Raw genomic sequence first — 21,713 nt, forward strand, 5'->3', positions numbered from 1 at the left:
ACAGCGGCTACGACCATGATGGCCCCTCGATCTGGAATCTGATACCTTGGGCCTCTTTCCCGAACCCCCTGATGCCTGAACCCCATCTGGCTTCCTCTTCTTTTCCATCTCCAGATCAATCACCCTCTCCCTGGCTTGAGCTATCATATCCTCCAGCGTCTTGCAGCTGGATCGGCTCACAAACTGCCGAATGTCGCTCCTCAGCATCTCATGATATCGGGCCTTCTTCATCTCCTCATCCGCCACATACTGCGGAACCATAAGTGCCCTCTCCCTGAACATCGCAATGATCTCAACCACCTTCTTTGTAGTCTGGCGGAGATCCTAGAACTCTCGCGCCAGCTGTTGCACCTTAATCACTAGTGCAAAGTCATCTCGGAACTGTATTGAGAAATCATCCCATGACATCACATCAACCGCATCATCACCCAGTGCACAACCTACCTCCTCCCACCAGTCTCGCACCCTGTACTTCAAAAGGCGGGAAGCTAATATGACCTTGTCCCCCTCGGGACAACGACTGGTGCGAAAAGCTTTAGCGACATCTACTAACCACCACCTGCTCGTAATGGGGTCCTTCACCCCATGATAATTCGGAGCTCCACAAGCCTGAAACTCCCTGAAAGTCAAAGATGGTGATCCTGCTAGTGAAATCATCTCATAACGAAACAAGCTCAAACGATCGTCCAAAACCTCCAGGATACCCTCATTGACCGAGCCGAAGATCACAGGAGTTTGTCAAGAATGCTATGAGTAATCTCAGATGAGAGGAACTCCCTAGTCTGATCATCAAGCTACCCAGCTCCAGATCCTGAGCCTGATCCCTTACCGGCACCAGAACTACCAACAGGTCTGCCCCGCAATGCCACCATACTGAAAATAGACCATATAACCCATCAGAACACACACATCGAAATATATATAACGGGGAAAATCACAACTCCACAACTCCCTAATTTTATCGCAGCTCTCCTTGAATCGATTACGAATCCTCTACTTCCAGTAGCACGGGCGCATACTACCTTCCACATCTATTCATACTTTCCTCAAGAATTTCTTTGACTCAACCAAGTTACTCTATATCCATACAACCTTCCCTCACAGATAAGGCTCCCAACAGCTGTAGAAGGAACATCTGCTAACTTCCTCTAACTAGCTCACGAATAAAATTACATATCACTAAAACTAGATAATTCTTCAAAAGAGAGGTCTCACACTACAACGGTTGGACTCAAACAAGAGCCTCACAATAGAGTTAAAACCTAACCCTCTAAAATTATTTAGTTCCCATAATATATAGCTTAGCATATTCATTTACTAGTTAGCTGAAACTAGTTAGAACTCCTAAAAGCAAACAACATTCGAGCATGGTGGCATTGCAAGTCTACAAGCATAACCTAAATAGGCCATCCTATCACTGACTCATCAGTACTAGCATGCAAGTCTACAAGCTCATACAACAGGCATAGAAAGACATCTCTCCTAGCATTCTATCATGCAAAAACTGAGCAAATCCTTAGCCCTAACTAGCATGTGGTTCACAGTTGCATAGATCAAAGCATATCAAATAACATGTATGGGTAATTTGGGAAAACTTACTTGAGCTCGGCTGAGTGCATGCACCACACCCTTTCTTATTTTAGGAAAATCCTTTTTTCTTAAAGTATTTTTCTTTTGAAAAACTTTACCAAATCCTCAGTTTGAGTTCAGACACACCCGAGAGTGTGCCCAAATCCCTGAAACCAAGGCTCTGATACCAATTTCAAACGTCCTAAAAATATGTTCCAAAAATTTCATTTTTAATTTAAGTAAAACAGTATTCCAAACATCATTCATACATTCCCAAATGAAACAAGTGTATCAAATGTCATAAAAATCAGAGTGAAATCTCAATCGCGGAATCCCAGTGGTGTGTGCGATGCAGTCAACCCGAGCTCTTCCCTTTGGAACCGGAAGTACCTAAAACATAAACCAAAAACCATAAGCACAAAGTTTAGTGAGTTCCCAAAGCTACCCCATACCATACGTAATAAAGCACACACTGCCCCCCTACATCGTGCCTATCCCGGCATCAGGCCCTACCCGACATCGAGCCCCACTCGGTTTACAAATCTGTTATTCTCATGCCTCTCCTGCCATTGGGCCTCGCCCACTATGAACATACAATATAGATATCACATAATCATACTAACACATATAATGATCATAAAACAATAGCACATGTTCCAGTCATCAGGCCTCGCCCAGCATCGAGTCCCGCTCGGTATACATAGCAGCACACAATACATGAAAGGGTCAAGCAGACTCCTACCATCCTAACATAATCAATAAGGGCCGAAATTGGTGCCTTAGACCCGCTAATCCAGTGAGGAAACTCACCTCAAATGCTGAATCGCGCTGAAAATCCCTAACTATTTCCCTGACGAATCCATGAGCTATCAATAGTAAATAGCACCCAATTAACACTTGGGTTCCAATCTATATCCAAATCCATACTTGGGGTAAAATGTCCATTTTACCCCTAACCTAGTTTAAATCAATACTGAGGCCCAACTCGTCACCCAAACGGGCACAAAAGCAAATGATCCACCAAGGCCCACTTATGGCCTAATTTTCCAAATTGGGCCCAAACCTTATATGGACCTTACTTACCCTAAGGCCCAATAATTTTCCTTAGCAAAAAGGCTTGATTACAGATGGCCCATTAAGGCCCAAAGCAACAAGGTCCAAAGAAGGAATTGCAACCGAGGCCCAAAAGATGCGAAGCCCAACAGGCTGAGTACGCGGGGCGTACTCAGTTGTACGCTAAGCGTACACGTAGCCTGGGTCGTACGACGTGCGTATGAACTTGTACGCCCAACATACGAAGCTATTAAGCAAAAATATGCCTTAAGCTCTTAATGCCTAAGACTAGCAACCCAAAACCCAGATCTAAGCCCTAGAGGACGTCAAGAACTATAAAGTCACTGACTTGGTGATTTTGCATGCCCCAAAAGGTCCCAGCTTCAGGATAGAGCATCATAATTTCAGAAAAATGGCATAACTCATTCATGAATGGATTTAAACCTTAAAGGTGGCAACTTTAAGACTTAGAAACCTCAAAAACGTCAAGAGGGGAAACTCATAACTTCTGGTATTGCATCAAGCCACCAAAACTCACTCATACGACCAAAAGTTAACCAAAAACAAGCTATAACTAGATCTAAGATATGACAAATCAAGATAAGAGCTTTATACCTCTAAGGAGTGCCAAATAATGATGATATTCCAGATCTACAAGCTCCCACTCTTCCAATGAAGCTTCAAGATGATCTCCTTCCTTAAAAACACCAAAAATACACCCAAAAGACCTTCTAAGCTCAAGAACACTCAACTATGGAGTTAGGGTTTCGAGTATAAGACTAGGAGGACAAGGAGGCTGAGTAAATGAGGGTTTCATGTCCATAAGGATGATTATATAGTGGCCAACCCTGAAAATTAGGTTTTTCAAAAGTCATTACGTACGCCCCGCGTACACTTCTGTATGCCCAGCGTACGCCTCCGGATCCCCAATCAAGCCTTCGCATGAGTACGCTAAGCGTACTACTTTGTACGCCCCGCGTACAACTCAGGGACTAAAATAGACAATTTAAATAATACAAGGGCAAAAGAGAAACTTACCAAGATTCAAGTGTTACAATTTTCCCCCACTTGAATCAGAGTCTGTCCTTGAATTCTGCTGCCCTGTACAAATCCGGATAGTGCTCCCTCATCTCTTCCTCGGGTTCCCAAGTCCACTCTGATCCCTTGTGGTGCTGCCACTGCACCTTCACTAGCTCTACAGCCTTGTTCCTCAAGGTCTTCTTCTTCCGATCCAAAAATGCCACCGGTCTCTCAATATAATTCAGGCGGTCATCCACCTGAATATCCTCCAATGGTACAACTGCGGAATCATCAATCAAACAATTCTGCAGCTGAGAGACATGAAACGTGCTATGAATCTGACTGAGCTCGGATGGGAAATCTAGACGATACGTAACCCGACCCACCCGAGCCAAAACCTTGAAGGGACCAGTATACATGGGGCCCATCTTGCCCCGCTTCCTGAATCAGATGACACCTTTCCAAGGTGACACCTTTAGGAGAACCATATCTCCTACCTGAAACTACAAGTCCGATCGGCGCCTGTCATCAAGACTCTGAGGTATCTAGAGCCTGCTCCGAACCTGCTAAATCAGCTCAGTGTTCTTGATTACCACCTCAGTGCTCCCCATGACTTGCTGAACGACCTTACCCCAACAAATCGGGGTCCTGTATTTCCTCCCGTAGAGGATCTCAAAAGGAGGTCGATCAATGCTAGTGTGGTAACTGTTGTTATATGAAAATTCCGCTAACGGAAGATATGTATCCCAACTCCCACCAAAATCAAACATGCACACATGAAGAATATCCTCAAAGGTCTGGATAGTCCACTCACTCTGCCCATCGGTCTGCGGATGAAAAGTTGTACTGAAATGGAGACGAGTGCCCAACTCGTCATGAATGCAGTAGATCTAACGATTGGTTATTCGTTCCCTTGAAGGTGGATATCATGGTAGTTCATCGAGTATGTTCATGAGGGGTGTATGTGGACTGAGTAAGATAGCATGAGAGCACTTGGTTCTTATTTGGGTTATAACTTTTGAATTTAAAGCAAGAGTGTGACCACCTATCTCATTCTCTGGTTGTGTGCGACCATGTTTTCGTCAAATTTTGCATTGGTATTAGCCTGCAATGTGAAAGGAATTATGCATGATAGAAGGGTATGACCCGTGTTAGGTTCGGTTAGCATTGAGATGAATATTGATTAGGTTCCTACAAGTCGGTGGGTTAATGGTTGAGTATCTTTAGAACCCTGTGGTGCTAGTCGTGAGTCTTCATGCCAGTGATGGAATGATGGAATGATCGATATAGTACCGTGGGCTTATCATTTTAGTGGTTAGAATTTGCCACAATGTATCTTGAACCAGTGGTTGTATGATTCATATGGGTGGGACCCGGTAGTCATTTGATTGAGAGTCTTAGGTCTCAGATCGTTAGTCTTATTGACATGTTTGGGTGATAGTGCGTTGTTGGGAGTCGGGAGACTCAGTTACCAACTGGTTTGGATCATGTGGACAATAACATTTGTTGGGGGTATTATATGTGCATCAGAAGTCTCTTGTTGAATGTTTGGAGTATAAACCTCGTTTTCTTGCGGACTGTCTATTAGGAGTTGGTTACCAATGTTGGGTATCGGTTCAAATATCTCGAGTCATGAAGTTCATTGTAAATGTCTCGAGTGAATTGTCAGGTGGATGTACACCTAAACTGATGAAGGATTCAGATGCAATGTGAGATTCTTGGATTGACCATCATTATGCTTGTGGGAGCAGCGGGTTGGTGATGACTTGTCAGGAAGTCAAGTGTGTATCTAGGCTTTTGTGCATAATTTACCTTTTTAGGATTGGGTGAAATTCATGACCGGAATGTCTTGAGTATTCTTTTTGCATGGATTGGTGGTGTTCTTATTCAGGGAACTAGGGGTAGGTACAACAAATGGATGTTTATTAGACTTAGGGTATGGTTTCTGAAGTTTAGACATATGGGTTCCCGGTTCCGGGAATTATATTGATGGAATTGGTTCGTGGTTGTAGTTTTGAGAGTTTTCAGTTTGAGTGGTTCTCACTAGAAGTTGGGTCTTACAGTTAGGGAGAGAAAGATAGTTGTTGTGGTTAAGTATTTTCAAGTTTTTGGGTTGTTCGTTGGCAGCTGTGAGTTTTCGAGTGGCCTCTTGAGTTTTATTTTTAAGATGCATTGATTTCGAAGTGGTTAGAGGAAGTGTATGGAATGTGTTGGCGTTGTTTTCATAGATCCTAACCAAGGCAGATTTCGAGGACGAAATCCAGTTTAAGTGGGGAAGAGTTGTAACATCCTGTTTCAAGAAGTTTCTTATTTTGGGATTGTGAACAATAAATGGATCGAGTAAAGGCCTTGGGCTTCAAGGGAAAAGGGTTTAGACCTTATTGGATGTTGATAATGTTGGTTAAGCGATTAAATCCTTCGAATTGTGCTTTTAAGAAAAAGGGTAAAATGGGAAAAGCAATATATCAGGCTTCTTGCATGGATTATGGTTTTAGTTCGACATGTATTAAGTTAAAAGTAATTAGATAGGGTTATGGGGTTCTTCAATACATTTCCGTGCATATAAAGAACGCCAAAAATGGATTTGAAACGAAGAAGTTATGACTGTTTGAAGTTGGAGTGAAATTGGGTGCAAACTTGTTCTCATGAAGTGAGAAGTAATTCTCACAACAAGAGGAGCCTATTCTCACGAGGTGAGAATATATTCTCACACGTGAGAACTGTGCATCCTAAGCCCACAAATTTTTAGGGTTTTGAAGGTAATTAAAGGTAAGGATTCATGTTTTAGGGTATTCTCTTTGCTTCCATAATTTCTAGAACCCTTTAGGCGAACCCTAGCCTCCATTTTTAAGATGTGTGTCTTCTTTCTCCTCTCTCCTCTCTTATCCATTTTTGGATTTTTTGGTGGTTTTGGAGCTATGTTTCATGCAAGGTTGATCCTTTAAGCTTGGCAATTGAAGATCTCAACTTTCATTTATCTTGTAGACCTTTGTAAGTCATAAAGTTCCAAGCTTTATTGCATTTCATCTTGGATCTAAGTGTATTGGGTGCTTTGGTCCATTTTAATGAGTTTTGAGTGAGAGCTGGGAATAAAGTTTGCAACTTTAATACTCTCCTACGTCCCAAGAACATTGTATGTTTCAGATCTGGACTCTAAAACCTTTTGATCAAGTTTAGAATGTTTTCTTGGACCTCATGGACTGGGAAAGTTTTGAACTTTTGCCTTCCCTTTCAGCCATGCAAGTTATTTTGGTCATTTAGGCCATTTTGTTCTATTAAAATTTAGATCTTGAAAGCTTGAGACATTATTATGGATAAAGTTGAAATCTTTATCTATCTAAACATTATTTTGATTGGGATCTGAAGGTTGTAGACATGGACTTAATAGATTTAGCTGAGAAAGATGCATTCTTGGTCCCTTTGAGACTTAAAGACTAGATCTTGGTTGTTTTGACCATTCTAATGGATAAAGTTGGAAACTTTATCCATTATGAAGTTATTTAGGAACTAGATCTGAGGTTATAGGCCTTGGTCGGAAGAGATTAAGCACTTAATGAAGATTTTGTCCTTCTGACCAGAAGTCACGACGTGACTTAAGATATGTCATGACGTGATGATGTCCAGAATCGCAATTGTTTGTTGTTGCATTCTCACGATGTGACCAAGGAATGGTCACGACGTGAACTTTCACTTTGACTAAGCTGACTGTTGACCTTGTGGACTTTAACCGTTGACTTTTTGACAAGTTTAACTTTTGGTCAAACTTGGGTAGAATTGAGTATTTGACTAAGGATTAGTCATGGTTTGGTCTTAGGAAGTTTAGGTTGGCTGTTCTGATGCTGAGGTAACAGTTGGGCTCCTGTTGAGTAGTTCAGGTGAGTCTCTTTATTATACTCATGGGTCGAAGGCACCAATGTTGGCACACTGGATTATGTTTGTAGGATGATAGTTGTCTTTTTGACACTTGTTGATATGTCTCTATGTGCTTTTTGTCTCTATGGATCTTGCTGATATGACTGTATGTTTTATGTATGTGGGGTTGATACGAACCCGAGGGTTGATACGGACCTAACACAGCTACGTGTTGTTATATGGAGTCATTATGGACTCGAGGTTGATACGGACCCGTCATAGCTACGTGTTGTTATATAGAGTCATTATGGATTTGGGGTTGATACGGACCCGGGGGTTGTTACAAACCCAACACAGCTACATGTTGTTATATACATATATATTGTTTGTGGTATTTTGGGGAACTCACTAAGCTTTGTGCTTACGGTTTATGTTTAAAATGTTTTCAGGTACTTTTGGTTTCAAAAGGAAGGGCCTGACTTGATCGCACTGCATCCACTGGATATTATTCCGCAATGATTGTTTATGATTTTACATTGATGTTTTGTGAATACTTTTACTTTGATCATATTTTGGAATAATGAATGAATGGTTTTAACTCAATTAAAATGAAAATTTTACTCTGTATTTTTGGGTCGTTTTATGTAGAAACTAAATGCATAGTTTTGATTCGAACCAATCATGGAGGATTCGATCCCTATTACCGCTACTACAATTCATTTTTATATGTCATCGTATTTAGTTTTTTTTTATTTGGTGGTCTCGACAGCCACCAAGCAGAGCAGTGGGTGAATAGGACACCCATTCAACGATCATTTTATAGGTCGTTTCCTTATACCATCTTTATAGTATGGCTTCGTGAATGAGGCTTACTAGCGATTCGACTGCTTTTTTTTCTTATACATATAGTACTTAACGTTTAATAAATATGTATTTTAAATCTTTTCAAAATACAAGGTTTAAAATTAATTATTAAACTTTTAATTTATTCAATTTAAACCAATTATGATTTAATCTTTATCTTTTAATTAAACTTTTAATTAAATTAATTTAAATCATTTAGGGATATAATTATTTTCAATTAAACTATTAATTAAATAATTCAAATTTATTCCTATAACCTTCTAATTTTCGAAAATTAAGGGATAAGGTTACCAAGTTTTAATTATTCAAAATTTAAGGCATTTAAAATAATAATTAAGGAAACTAGAAACCCTAGGAAACCCTAAGGCAATTTCGAAAATAAGGGGTGGAGGCTAGGTTTCAAGAAACCTTAGCCAAGTCGAAATTTTCAAAGGGATAAGGTTTATATTCGATTAACCATAATTTTTTATCCATTCATATTATGCACAATCAATAGAAAACAATGACTTTGATACCACTGCAGGGTTTTAGAGTTTATTAGAATACATATGAAGCGGAAATCTTAACTCTTAAGTTCAGATGCAACCTATAAAGGATCTATGTTTTCTCTAATTGATAACAATAAACTATGAACAACAAGAACCCTAAGGGAAACCTATTATAATTGAAATATACATAGGATTAGGGTTACATACCTTTGATTTGTTGTAGTAAACAAATCACTTCAATCCCTTGTGTTTATTGGTCTTGGAAAACTAGCACCAAAAGGATGATTCCTCTATAGCTCACACCCAAAACCAAAAACCCTAGAATGAACACTACAAGGAATGAGGCATATGTCGACGAGACTTTCAGCCACTATGCTGACGACATGTCGTCGAGAAAGCCTATATTGACGACTTGTCGCCCGTACAAATTTGTCGGCATAGCCCCGTCGGTAAAAGTGGAAATGTCGTCAGTAGAGAGTCACCAATGTCGATGGCATCTTGTCTGCAAAGGGTCGTCGGGAGTGATTTTCGAGGAAAAAAAGTTTTATTATAAACCTATTCTGACGACTTATCGTCGGTATAAAGGTCACCTTTACGACAACATGTTGTCGAGACAGGTGTAAGTAATCCAGACGACTTGTGGTTGGGAAGAAGTGGTGGCAGACAACTTCCATTCTAGTAATAGAGACGACATGTCGTCGGTAAAGGTGAAACAATTTTAATAGTAATAAAGCTATACCGACAACATGTCGTCGGTATATCCTTTTTTTTTAATATTTTTCAAACACTTAATAACCATTAAGATTCAAGTTCAAAATCTACTACATAGCAAAATAACAAAAAAAAACAAGTCTTCAACAAACAATGTTCAAAAATAACATAAAAGATCAATCATTATCTTCATTGTTCTCATTTTCAGTCTCGTTCTCGTTCTCCTCGAGCTCGTTGGTTGGTTCGGGGGTATTATGTGAAAACATATTGGGATTGAATTGGAATTGTGGCATTGGTTGTGGTTGGAAGTTAGGAATGATGTACGTGAATGTGTTATTATACATTTGTTACATTTGTAGCATTTGTTGTTCCATGTATTGCATTTGTTGGGTTAATGCAACAACTTGTGAATTATCTGAAGATTGGGATGTGGAAGGTTTGGAACGTTTGGAATCTTCATTTGGAAATAAATTATTGTTGATGTTTGGTTTCCTTCCAACTCCGTGAATATGTATGTGTCTCTCACCGAGGGCACGTGTGAGACAATGTTCTTCATTTAACTTTTCGCTCTCCCTAAGCTCTTATTGCATCAACATCTTCTCTAGTTGAGTATTTTCCTAAAATAAAGAAAAGAATAAACATACATTAATTAAAACAAATAACTAAACTTATACACTAAAATAATAATAATATACCTAAAACAACTATAATAATAATAATAATAATAATAATAATAATAATAATAATAATAATAATAACATATTTATCAAATAACGTATTAACTTTGTTTATTACTTAGCCAAGCTACTTCTGCTTGCGGTGTACACCAACCCTGGGTTTCTTTACATCGCATTTGTTTCCAACCGTCGATATGTTGTGGGTCTTTTCCATTTGCTCTCTATTATAAGCCAAAAACAATTAATATATTTATATAAGTGTTAATAAAATTTTTATATAATACAAATAAATTTAATTACCTCCTCACGACGTCTGTCTATATATGATCTACTTCCATGAGAACTCGTATATGGAAGTTTGGCCCTACTTTCTTTACCTTTTTCGCATTGATTCCTATAACCCTCGTCCAAAAAAAAAAGATCAATCATGTCATCCCAAGCTTGGTCATCCATATCTTCCGGTGGACATTCTCTTGCACCTTCCACATCATCATATCCGCCAGCCTCATCAAAATATCTTTTCACAACATGTTTGTGTTCTTTCTAAGCTCTTTGGCAGTCGCCCTATAAAACCGCTCGAACGTCTTCCTACATACATGTACCCCAATACATATCAAGATCAAAAAATATTTGCACTAAAAAAACAAAAGTATCATATTTTTGTTAATTATAACGTCATACTTTTGTTTATTTTCTATTATAGCATCGTACTTTTTATATTATATTGTATTCACAAGTATATAAAGAAACATAACTCTTTAATTCTTTACTTTTCTAAATACAAGCACTTTAACTTATCAATTAAGAACTTTATTAATTCATCTTATATGCACTCAAACTAATAAACCTAAACATCTAACACAATCAATTCCAATTTTATAACATATTATTTTATACATCAATTCCAATTTTATACAAGTATACATCAATTCCAATTTCATACAAGTATACTACAATTCCAATACATACAATTTTATACATCAATTCCAATTTTATACAAGTATACATCAATTCCAAATTCGAATTTTACACATCAGTTCGTGTCTTACATTTTACACATCAATTCGAATTTATTACAAGTATATAATACATCTAAACACACAATCAAACAAAGTATACCCAATTTCAGTTTCATGCCTTTAATTTGATACATCACAGTGAGCATTAATTAGATTTCAAGCATAAAATATGTAACATCCGCATCTTCGGGCTAGACTAAATAAATAATAATCATAATTTAAATCCTTGATTAAGATTCTCAATAATTGTGCACATTGCAGACTACGTAAATCAAGCCTTTTTAGTAATTTATCGATAAGAGACAAAATGACAATCTTGATAGAAGATTATTTAGGAAAAATAATCTTGACGGAAAATATAGGAGTTGCGATATGAATCCCGTACATATAAAGCATACTCAAATCCAACTTCGTATGCAGAAGTTATAGACTTCCGAAGTTTCACGATCAGTCAACGTATCGTAAATAGTGAGATGGAGATAGGTTGCTTATTAGCCTAAGTAACCTAAACGAAAATCTTAGCAGTCGTCAAACCAAGAGCGTGCATATAGAGAACGTCCAAATCTGACTTCGTAAGAGGAAGTTATGATTTTTCTAAGTTCTAGCGTAACAGTGTGCAACAATGATGTCGACTTTTAGAGCGGTTGATTGTTAGCCGAAACAATCTAAATGAGAATTGAAGATATCATTAATAGGAACCCGATAACATAAAGAAAGTCGAGAACGAACGTCAAAAGAGAGAGTTATGAATATTTAACGTGCTTTAACAGTCTAAGCCTATTAAAAATATAAGATTAAAAATATAAGATTAAAAATAAATTCAAAATTAGCCGATGGATTCTAAACGAAAGTTGTAGATTTCATCAACATCTACTCATGGATATAAAACTCGTCAAAAACGGATCTCGTATGAGCAAGTTATGAATTTTCTAAGAAAACAGAAAATTTTGCGCGCAGCCGCGCGCACAGAGACGCCACCCAGAATGTGACATGTGGCACCACACAGAAGGCGACACGTCACCTTTTTTTCCGACTAGATGTGCAATGTGCACCCTATCTTTGCGCGGCGCACACTTATTTTTACCTATATAGAGATCTCGGATTTCTGTCATTTTTCTCACCCAATTTCCTTCAAATCTATGTGAAGTACCTTCTAGATTTTAGTCCCTGTTACTTCTGAGTTCCCGACCCCTTCGACGAAGCCCTGCGGTGTCAGATAGCCGGTGAATAGAAGCTCCCCGGTCAGAGTTATGCCTGCATAATTACCGGTTTTCTCTAGATTATTCTAAAAGTTAAGATATGCTTATTTTATTTAACTGCAACTTTTAACTATAGTCATAAGTTGTTATTATGAACCTATAATTAAGATTTATCAGTGATTCCAATTCATTATACTTATTGACCTACTTATGGGAGTGATAGCTAGGGTGGATTTAGTGAGGTGTTTAAAGTGGGATATCTAAACAGTATACTATGTATACCAAATGAACCCTACCTCCGATATGATCCTACCTGGGTATTCCTTACTTGATAGATCTTGATGTAGACATTGAGATTATTGAGGAATCTAGACTATAGTTATTATAGTCTCCAGGAATATGAAACTAGACTAAGGCTTAGTGCTTTATACATCTAGGTCTCTTTGGAAGTACAAAGAGAAGTGCTGCCGAAATCATCAATCAGAGTGAGTGCATAGTTCCTTTCAGGAACATGATTTAATACAATTATTAATTAAAGTGTTAAATATTTTTTGGAATTCGTATGTGAATTATATGCTTATTACCTGGATTATATTTTAAGATATATGTATATATATACTGTGCTATGTGCGAATCAATTATGGTTCTATTTTATGTTAGGATACATAGATAAATACTATAAAATAATATTAAAAGTAGCATTGTTGAGAAGATAAACGAATAATAATAACTAATACTCTGTAGGGTATATATACACACTAAAGATAGGTTAGTGTCACCCAAGAATAGAGTTGGTATTAGAAGTTGGTTACAGGAGTTGTAATCTAGTCTAGGGACGAACTTAGACTTATGGAAGATACCTAGTTCAATTAAGTTTGATGACATTAGGTAGTCTCATTAGGAGAATGTACGTAAGCTAGGAATGAAGAGTGAAGTTCTGTTCCGTGACACTCTCAGGTGTCGATGTACGGTAGCTCCATACAGGAGTACATTGTAGTATTCCCCTAGGATAACCGTAAATGGTAGGTCTTGTTCGGATAATTGTAATGATATGTCTGGTGACTTCCAAGAGTAGGTGAAAACACTTGATCATTCTAGATAATATTGTGAATACGTTGGTGACGTGAGCTCATTACTCACAAACGTAGATGAAATGGAATACCATATTCATCAAATACTATGATGACCCATATGTCTTTATGACTATACCGGCCAAGGAAGCCCCTAGCCGAGTATTCAATCTTTTCAATTGTTCATCAGGAGATATAATTTCTCCCTGATAATCTGTGAGGATCGATAGGAATAGATAGGTGGGAATGTAAACCTATATAGGGATTTTATGGTAAAGGTTGATTTTGCAGGCCTGATAATTAAGGAATATTATCATAATAATATTGTGGGATTGAAATCCCTATGCAACTCACTAGGTTTCCCAAACTGAACCACTCAATTTATATCCATCACATGTATCAAGATTTAAGCTAGTGGAACTTGATTAGGATGTTGAGTGATTAAGAGACAACCTGCAACAGTATTCTGGACCATCAGGACTTTACGATGTAACATATGTATATATATTGATTATGACATCCTTAGGGTTTTAACATTTTGGAAACAAAACATTTGTAATCAAAATGATCTTTTGTATTGGGATTTTCTGCAAATATAAATAAATAATTTTTAAAGCGTAAAGAAAGGTTTTAATTGGTTCTGAAAATTAGAGGATGTCATACAACATCATACCAAAATCATACTTCAATCAAGAACATCAACAGCAAAATATAGAAACACTCAAATTCAAGACATATACCAAATTTCAGTTTCAAACATCTAAACACAAAAACAAACAACTTATACGACATGTAACATTCAAAATTCACAACAAATTTAAACATTTTAAAAATAACCCATTCATTCAAAAAGTGTTTACATAACCATTGTTCCCAAAAACATTATTTAAAGTCAGAGTCTCCCAAGATTCAACATCATAAAACCAAGGATGTGTACGGTCACGCCTTTGCCTTGTCACGATCCTTAGAAGTACCTGAAACAAAACTAAAACTATAAGCCAACGCTTAGTGAGTTCCTCCAAAATACCACCACATAAACATAACAAACAACAACATGCATACATAGCCTTCAGCATGACTGGACCGCCTCACCGGGCCTTCAACCTATCTGGACCGCTCTCTGGGCCTTCGTCCTAACTAGACCGCCTCACAGGCCTTCAGTCTATCGGGACATCCCTGGTGTGTTGGCCTTCAGTATCGACTGGTCCGCCTCAACCCAATAAACCACAACCATAACATATCTACATAAACATTATCATAATAATCAGCAACACATGTAGTCCTACAGATATACCAGTCAAATCACATAACCAGTAAACACATATCTCAGCATAACAACATACAGAAAAACAGGATATCTAATCCAATGGGTCGGCCTTGGTCCCTTCGATCCATAAGTACAGGGAGGAAAACTCACCTCTCAGTCTGAATACAGTTTGAATAAATCTCTACTCCGACAACCGAATCTACCCAACTCCTAATAATCAAGGCATTTCCCAATCTAATTTAATATCAATTTCCCAAAATACCCTTGGTAAAAATCGGTTAAAATCAACGAAATCAGCTGAGTCAACCTAACCGAGTCAACTCAGCCAAGTCAAATCAGCCCTCGTACGCTGGGCGTACTTCGGATGAATGTGGGGCGTACTCATTGTCCAAGGAGTCAGTGTTCAAATTGCGTACGCGCAACGTACCAATTGGTACGCACTGATTCTCCACTTAATGAGTTAGGTGCTTAATACTTAAGCTATGACGACCAAATTGTAGATCCAAGTCCCAAATATCATCCTTGACCATAAAGTTTCCAACTTTATGGTCTTGCATGGCCAATAAGTGCTAAATGCTAAAAACTCCATCCTTTTAACCTATTAAGACAATCAAACACATGCATGGAAAAGGATTAAGAACCAAGACCCCATTTTTATGCCTCTAAACCCTAGAAAACATCTGAAAGGACAACTAGAATGGACTAGAGCATGCCATATTCCAAAAAGGTCAAGAGTTGGGACAAAATGCTCATGAATCAAGGACTTAGCAAGATCTAATGAAATACAAGTCAAGTTTGCAACTTTATACCTTTTGGAGGTTGCTAGAGAGGTGAAGATCCAAGATCCAAGGCTTCGTCAAGCTTCCAAGGTGGTTCTACTTCCTTTGTACTCCTTCAACATCACCAAACACACACACAATGGTCAAGAATGCTCAAACAAGTGGCTAGGGTTTGCTAAAATCGATTGTAGGTGTTGGAGGCTGATGAGAGATGAGGTTGGAGACTATAATGATGTTTAAATATAGTCCAAACCCTAAAAATTAGGGTTTGAGGATCTCTCATGTACGCCCTGCGTACTCGGTGTACGCCCAGCGTACTTAGACCCGTGCATGTATACTCGTTGTATACAACGTACGCCCTGCGTACTTGGTGTACGCCCGCCTACTTAGACCCGTGCATATACACTCATCGTACACAACGTACTAAGCCTCATCCTGGAATTTACAAAAATGCCACTATGGGCCATTTTGCAACTCTTTCATACATAAGGGCTAAATACTATAAGTCTTTATACTCAAGGGTTCAATTTGAAAATACCTCAATGCCAGGATGTTACACCACAATTTCATACGATTACCAAACAAATTTTACTATTTTCATACAATCAATTTCAAACAATTATACAAATCATCATAGTAGGCATACAAGATATCACAATTCATAAGATTATCCAACCAAAATAAAAAAACAGAAAAAAAGCATACATGTTTTGTGGCAGTGGTAGCGGGATTTCTCTCAGGTTGGCTTCAGCGGTGGTCCTCCGGTGGTGGCTGGTGGTCACCGGAAAGCAATATATCAGTAAAAAAATCAAACATCCTTACATGTTCTTTGGGCAGTGGTAGCTGGCCGTCGGGGGTAGGCTTCGACGGTGGTCCACCGGTGGTGTCCAGTGGTCACCAGAAAACAGAAATCAGTCAAAAAACCCCCTCAAAAATCAAATATCTTACATGCTGTCGACAGTCAGAGAGAGGTTGGAAGGAGAGTGAGGTCAGCGGTGGTCCTTCGTTGAGACCCTAACCTTAAAACAAAGGAAAAAGGTGGAACATTAAGCACCCAAATCAAAATTAAACCTCAAAAGGATGAGAAAATCGAAATTATGGAGTGATTCTACCTATAACGATCGTCGAATGTGAAGGAGGAGGCCGAATTGCTCGTATGCAGGTGGGATTTCGACAGAGAAGAGAATAGAAGAGAAGAGGTGTGGTACTGTGGCTACAAGTGTGGGAGACGAACGAGTCGAATTGGTGTTAAAACCCTATATTGAATACATGTCGTCGGTATAAGCATTAAGTTATACGAAGTTGTATCATTTTCTCGCAACTAAAAAAATAAAAAAAAATAGGAACCCTATACTGACGACATGTCCTCGGTACAGAGTTCACATGGATCGATATTTTCTTTGCCGATGACTTGTCGTTGGGAAAAGTTACACGAAAACGACGTCAGTTTTATTTACTAAAACACGAATTTTAAGAAAATTGGAAATTATAATTTTCGTTGCCTATACCGACGACTTTTCTTCGGCATAGTTTTCAGACAACCGCGAAAAAACTTTTCATTCCCGCCTAGCCTATTCAGACGATATGTCGTCGGCATAGAGTTCCAGGTCAAATAAAGTTGGTCAATTCTGGTAAACTCTGTACCGACGACATGTCATCGGGACAGGTTGACCTTTACCAACGACATATGTCGTTTGTATAGATGTCGTCGGCGCAGATGGTAATTCTTGTAGTAGTGGAGGAGAGAGGAGATATGAGGGAAATTTTGTTCCTATGCTTATAGGTAAAGTGGCCAATGAAATTTTCAAGCCAAGGGTCCGATTTATAGTTTAGGTAACTTGTAGGCAAAACAAGATTTGAATTGATTAAATAATAGATTTAATCTCAGTTCAAATCATTTTCTTATATACAACCAGGAGGCTTCCAGAAACCCTTATAACCCTCTAAAACCTTCCATACCATGGAGGGTTCTAGAATTGCTTCTTTTGTTCAACTATTGAATAGTTACAATTCACCCCTTGCACCTTCAATTAATCCCAAATTAATTCTAGATTAATTATGATTAATAATTAATCAATTCTAGTTGATTTCACATTAATTTATTAATCATATAAATTAACAGATCAATTATTTAACAATTGATCTCATATTAATTTATTAATCACATAATAAATCAACAAATCAACTATCTATTTGTAATTAATATGTTAATAACATAATATATTAATAAATCGTTTTCCTATAATTTCCAACGAGTTTACTAATCATATAATAATCTAATAAATTATACTTCTCTCTCATAATATCATTTCTAGCTATTTCTGCTCATGAAGGCAACCCAAAAAGGACTTTGCCTCTAATTACAAGAATATACCAATTTAGTTATGAGCTTAGACACCTTAATCCACAATATGTTGTGTATTAATTATGACATTCTTAGAGTTTTGGTATTTTGAAACAATCATTTTTATTCAATATGTTTTAATATATTGGCATTTTCCACAAATAAAGATATTATGATTTTGAAAGTGTGAAGAAAAGTTTTTTTTTTTGGGGGGGGGGGGGGGGGTTTAAAAAATAAGGGATTTCACATAATAACTTTCTCCTTTCTAGACATTAAGCCATAAACATGTGTTACTCTAGTTTTTATAAATGCATCTTGACTTGCTGACATACCAACTAAATTTTCCTCAGTAGTTGCACTCACACCATCTAACCTTTTATTGCATTTATCATGAGTTGTTACAAGAAAACTTTCAAACTTCTCACTACATTCATCAGTAGACATGGAAATTTCTTGGCCTAAACAAAAATCAAATTTAGAATCTATATCACTCTGCAAGATTTTGTATAACCGATTTTTGGAATGTTTTACCTCCATTAGCAGCTTGTTTCTTTTGTCATGTATCCAAAAGAATAGTCCATGCATAATGACCTAATTAATGTGTAACGACCCAATTTTCAAAAGAAAATTTTCATTTTTAATTAACCAAAACACGTTCCACCATTCATGTAATCCCAAATACAATTATTTTCAATTTCATAACAACAATAATTTTTTTTTTAAAACATCAGAGTGTCCCATGATAATGACTGAGAGAGAGTGCACGCCGCGCCATCAAGCCTTGCCCTTTCCCTTGGGCTCAAATGTACCTGAAACAAATCCACAAACTGTAAGCTAATGCTTAGTGAGTTCCCCAGAGCATACCCCACACATAATCCACATATCACATATCATATTAACAATAAAAGCTACATATATCACATAAGCCATGCATACAACAAATAAGGATGCGATGGGATCGTCCCCAGGGTCTTACTCCAGGATGCCATGGGCTCCCCACATGGCCTTACACCTAAGTGTCATGGTCTCTCCCATGGTCTTTAATAGGAAAGCCATGGGCTCTCCATATGGTCTTACATCTGGTTGCCATGGGCTCTCCCATGGTCTTTAGTAGGAAAGCCATGGGCTCTCCACATTGTCTTACATCCAAGTTCCATGGTCTCTCCCGTGGTCTTCCATACAAGCATACTACATATACAACTAGCAATCACCTATCATAAAATGGGCCGGCCTTGGTGCCTTAGACCCATTGGGATGGTGAGGAGACTCACCTCTCGCGAATACTGTGCTGACAAGATAAGATCCAATAAGTCCCAACGCACAACTCCAACTAAACTTCCTGTAAGCATCATGAGGTTAACTTGTCAAAATACCTAAATACCATAAATACCTTCAAAGTCAACAATAGTCAACCCTAGTCAAAATCAAGGTCAATAGTCCAAGTTGACCCTAACTCGTCGAGTGCATCTAGCAACTCCTCGAGTTCCTACAGAGTCCAGAAAACCTGAACAAACCCTAGCTAACTCGACGAGTTCACTTGATATCCAGTAGATGGGGAACCCGTTCCAACTCGTCGAGTTGCCAGGGCAACTCGTCGAGCCCCCCCTCCCTGTTTGCTTATTATGATGATACGCCGCAAGCAGGGACTCCAGGGCGTAGATCTGAAACCCTAAGGTGTCTAGAAGGATAAATTTTCCAACTTTACCCTCTAGAACCACTCCGAATGCTCTAAGGCCCTTATCAAAGGTTGGAAAGCTCAAAAACTTTTCCATGTGGTCCAAGACTCTAGGGATCTGGAATCCCACCTTTCCAAAAGAGTTTCTAGTCCTCAAAACGTTCCAAAGATGGAGGCTTTATGGACATGCATGTCCAATCCATGTATTTAAGTCAAAATGGCCAAAAAAGGGAAATATACTCTAAAAACCCTTGCATGGCATCCTTGCTTGACCAAAAGCTCGATCTAGCCCACATTGGGACCATTTTGCCCTGGAGATCCATAAAGTTGCAAACTTTATGAACCCCATGCATGCAATCAACAAGAATGATAGGAAATGAATAGTAAACTCAAGATCTAGGCATATTCTAAGATAAAAATCGAATAGATTTACAACAGTCTACAAGATGGTCAAGCTCAAGAGTGAGGGCTTGGTGTGCTGGATCCTCTCCTTCTTCTCAATATCTCCTTCTTCTTAAGCTCCACAAGTCACTCTAGCTCACAAAATGAAAGAGAATGGGGATTAGGGTTTAGCACAGATGTTCTTAGGGTTTGGAGGCTGATGAAAGGTCAGCCTCAAGGTTCTTAAGGAGATTATATAGCGTGCAAACCCTAAAAATTAGGGTTTCTCTTTACAGCTCCTACTCGTCGAGTCGGGGTCTACCGACTCGTCGAGTAGAACCCAAATCCCGTGTCCTCATAATAGTCTCTACTCGACGAGTTGGAGCTCCCCAACTCGATGAGTCCATGCATAAAACCCTAAAAATTAGATAAATTAAATAATACCTGGAACAGGTGTTACAAGTCTCCCCCACTTGAACTAGACTTCGTCCTCTAAGTCTGCTGGTCCAAACAAATCTGGTTAGTGGTCTCGCATCTCGTCCTCCGGCTCCTAAGTCCACTCGGAGCCCCTGCGGTGCTGCCATTGCACCTTTACCAACTTCACTTCCTTGTTCCGAAGAACCTTGGTCTTCCTATCTAAGATTACAACAGGCCTCTCAATGTAGTTCAGGCTCTCATCCACCTGAATGTCATCTAGAGAAACGACTGCGACCTCGTCAATGACACACTTCCGAAGCTGTGACATATGGAAGGTGTTGTGAATCTGGCTAAGCTCATCTGGCAGATCCAAATGATAGGCCACCTTGCCCACCCGGTCCGTAATCCTGAACGATCCTATATATCGGAGTCCTAGCTTGCCCCTCTTCTGAAACCTGATGTCACAACTAGCATTTTGGCTAGGAAATTCTATTCTCGTGTAATCATTCGACCATTGTAAAACATATACTCTAAGTAAATATCACTCAGTTCTCATTTAAATTCACCTTTCATGTTCAACAAAGAACATGAAAACCCTAAGAATCCCGGTTTAAGTCTATATTGGACTAGGATTTCCTTATTGGGCCTAATGGACCATAAGTATTCAATTCAACTATTTTGGGCTTGGAAACCCTATTTGGATTCTAAACGGACCCAATTCCCAAATCTATAACATTTTGGACCATTTGGGCCTAGAATGATTCATTCTAACCCTAATGGGCCTTATTGGGCTATAGCTAATCCAATTAAACATAGTAAGCCATAAAACCCACTTTTTATGCCATTTGGGCCGTGAACCACCCTAAAGGCCCAATGGGCCGAAAACTTCTCTATGGGCTTCATAATTTCGAACCAAGAAAAGAATTGGGTCAAACTACTCCACCCTTTCTCCTAGCCCATAAACCCTCGGCCCAACACCATGTAACAAAAAAAAATGAAAAATGAAATGGAAGGGGGGAGTTGACTTTGGAGGTGCCACCTCCATATTACTCACCATGTAACAAGGCAAGCTATCTCATATTTCCATGCAAGTCACCTCATCCTTCTCTCCCCTCTCTTCTTCTACTCACGGCCGAGAGGCAAAACACACACAAACACACTCTTTCAAAACACTCTCCAAACACTCTCAAAGATTATCCTCCTTCCTCCAAGATCTCGAAAATTAGCTAGAGTTCTAAGGATCTTCATCAAGTCATTCCAATCTTTGGTAAGCTATTGTCAAAAACAAGTATCTTCTTTCATCTTAACATGAAAAACTCCTTCTTACT

The sequence above is a fragment of the Lactuca virosa genome, chromosome 5 (genome assembly GCF_052849685.1).
Source record: "Lactuca virosa cultivar CGN04683 chromosome 5, Lactuca_virosa_CGN04683_v6, whole genome shotgun sequence".
NCBI lineage: Eukaryota > Viridiplantae > Streptophyta > Magnoliopsida > Asterales > Asteraceae > Lactuca > Lactuca virosa.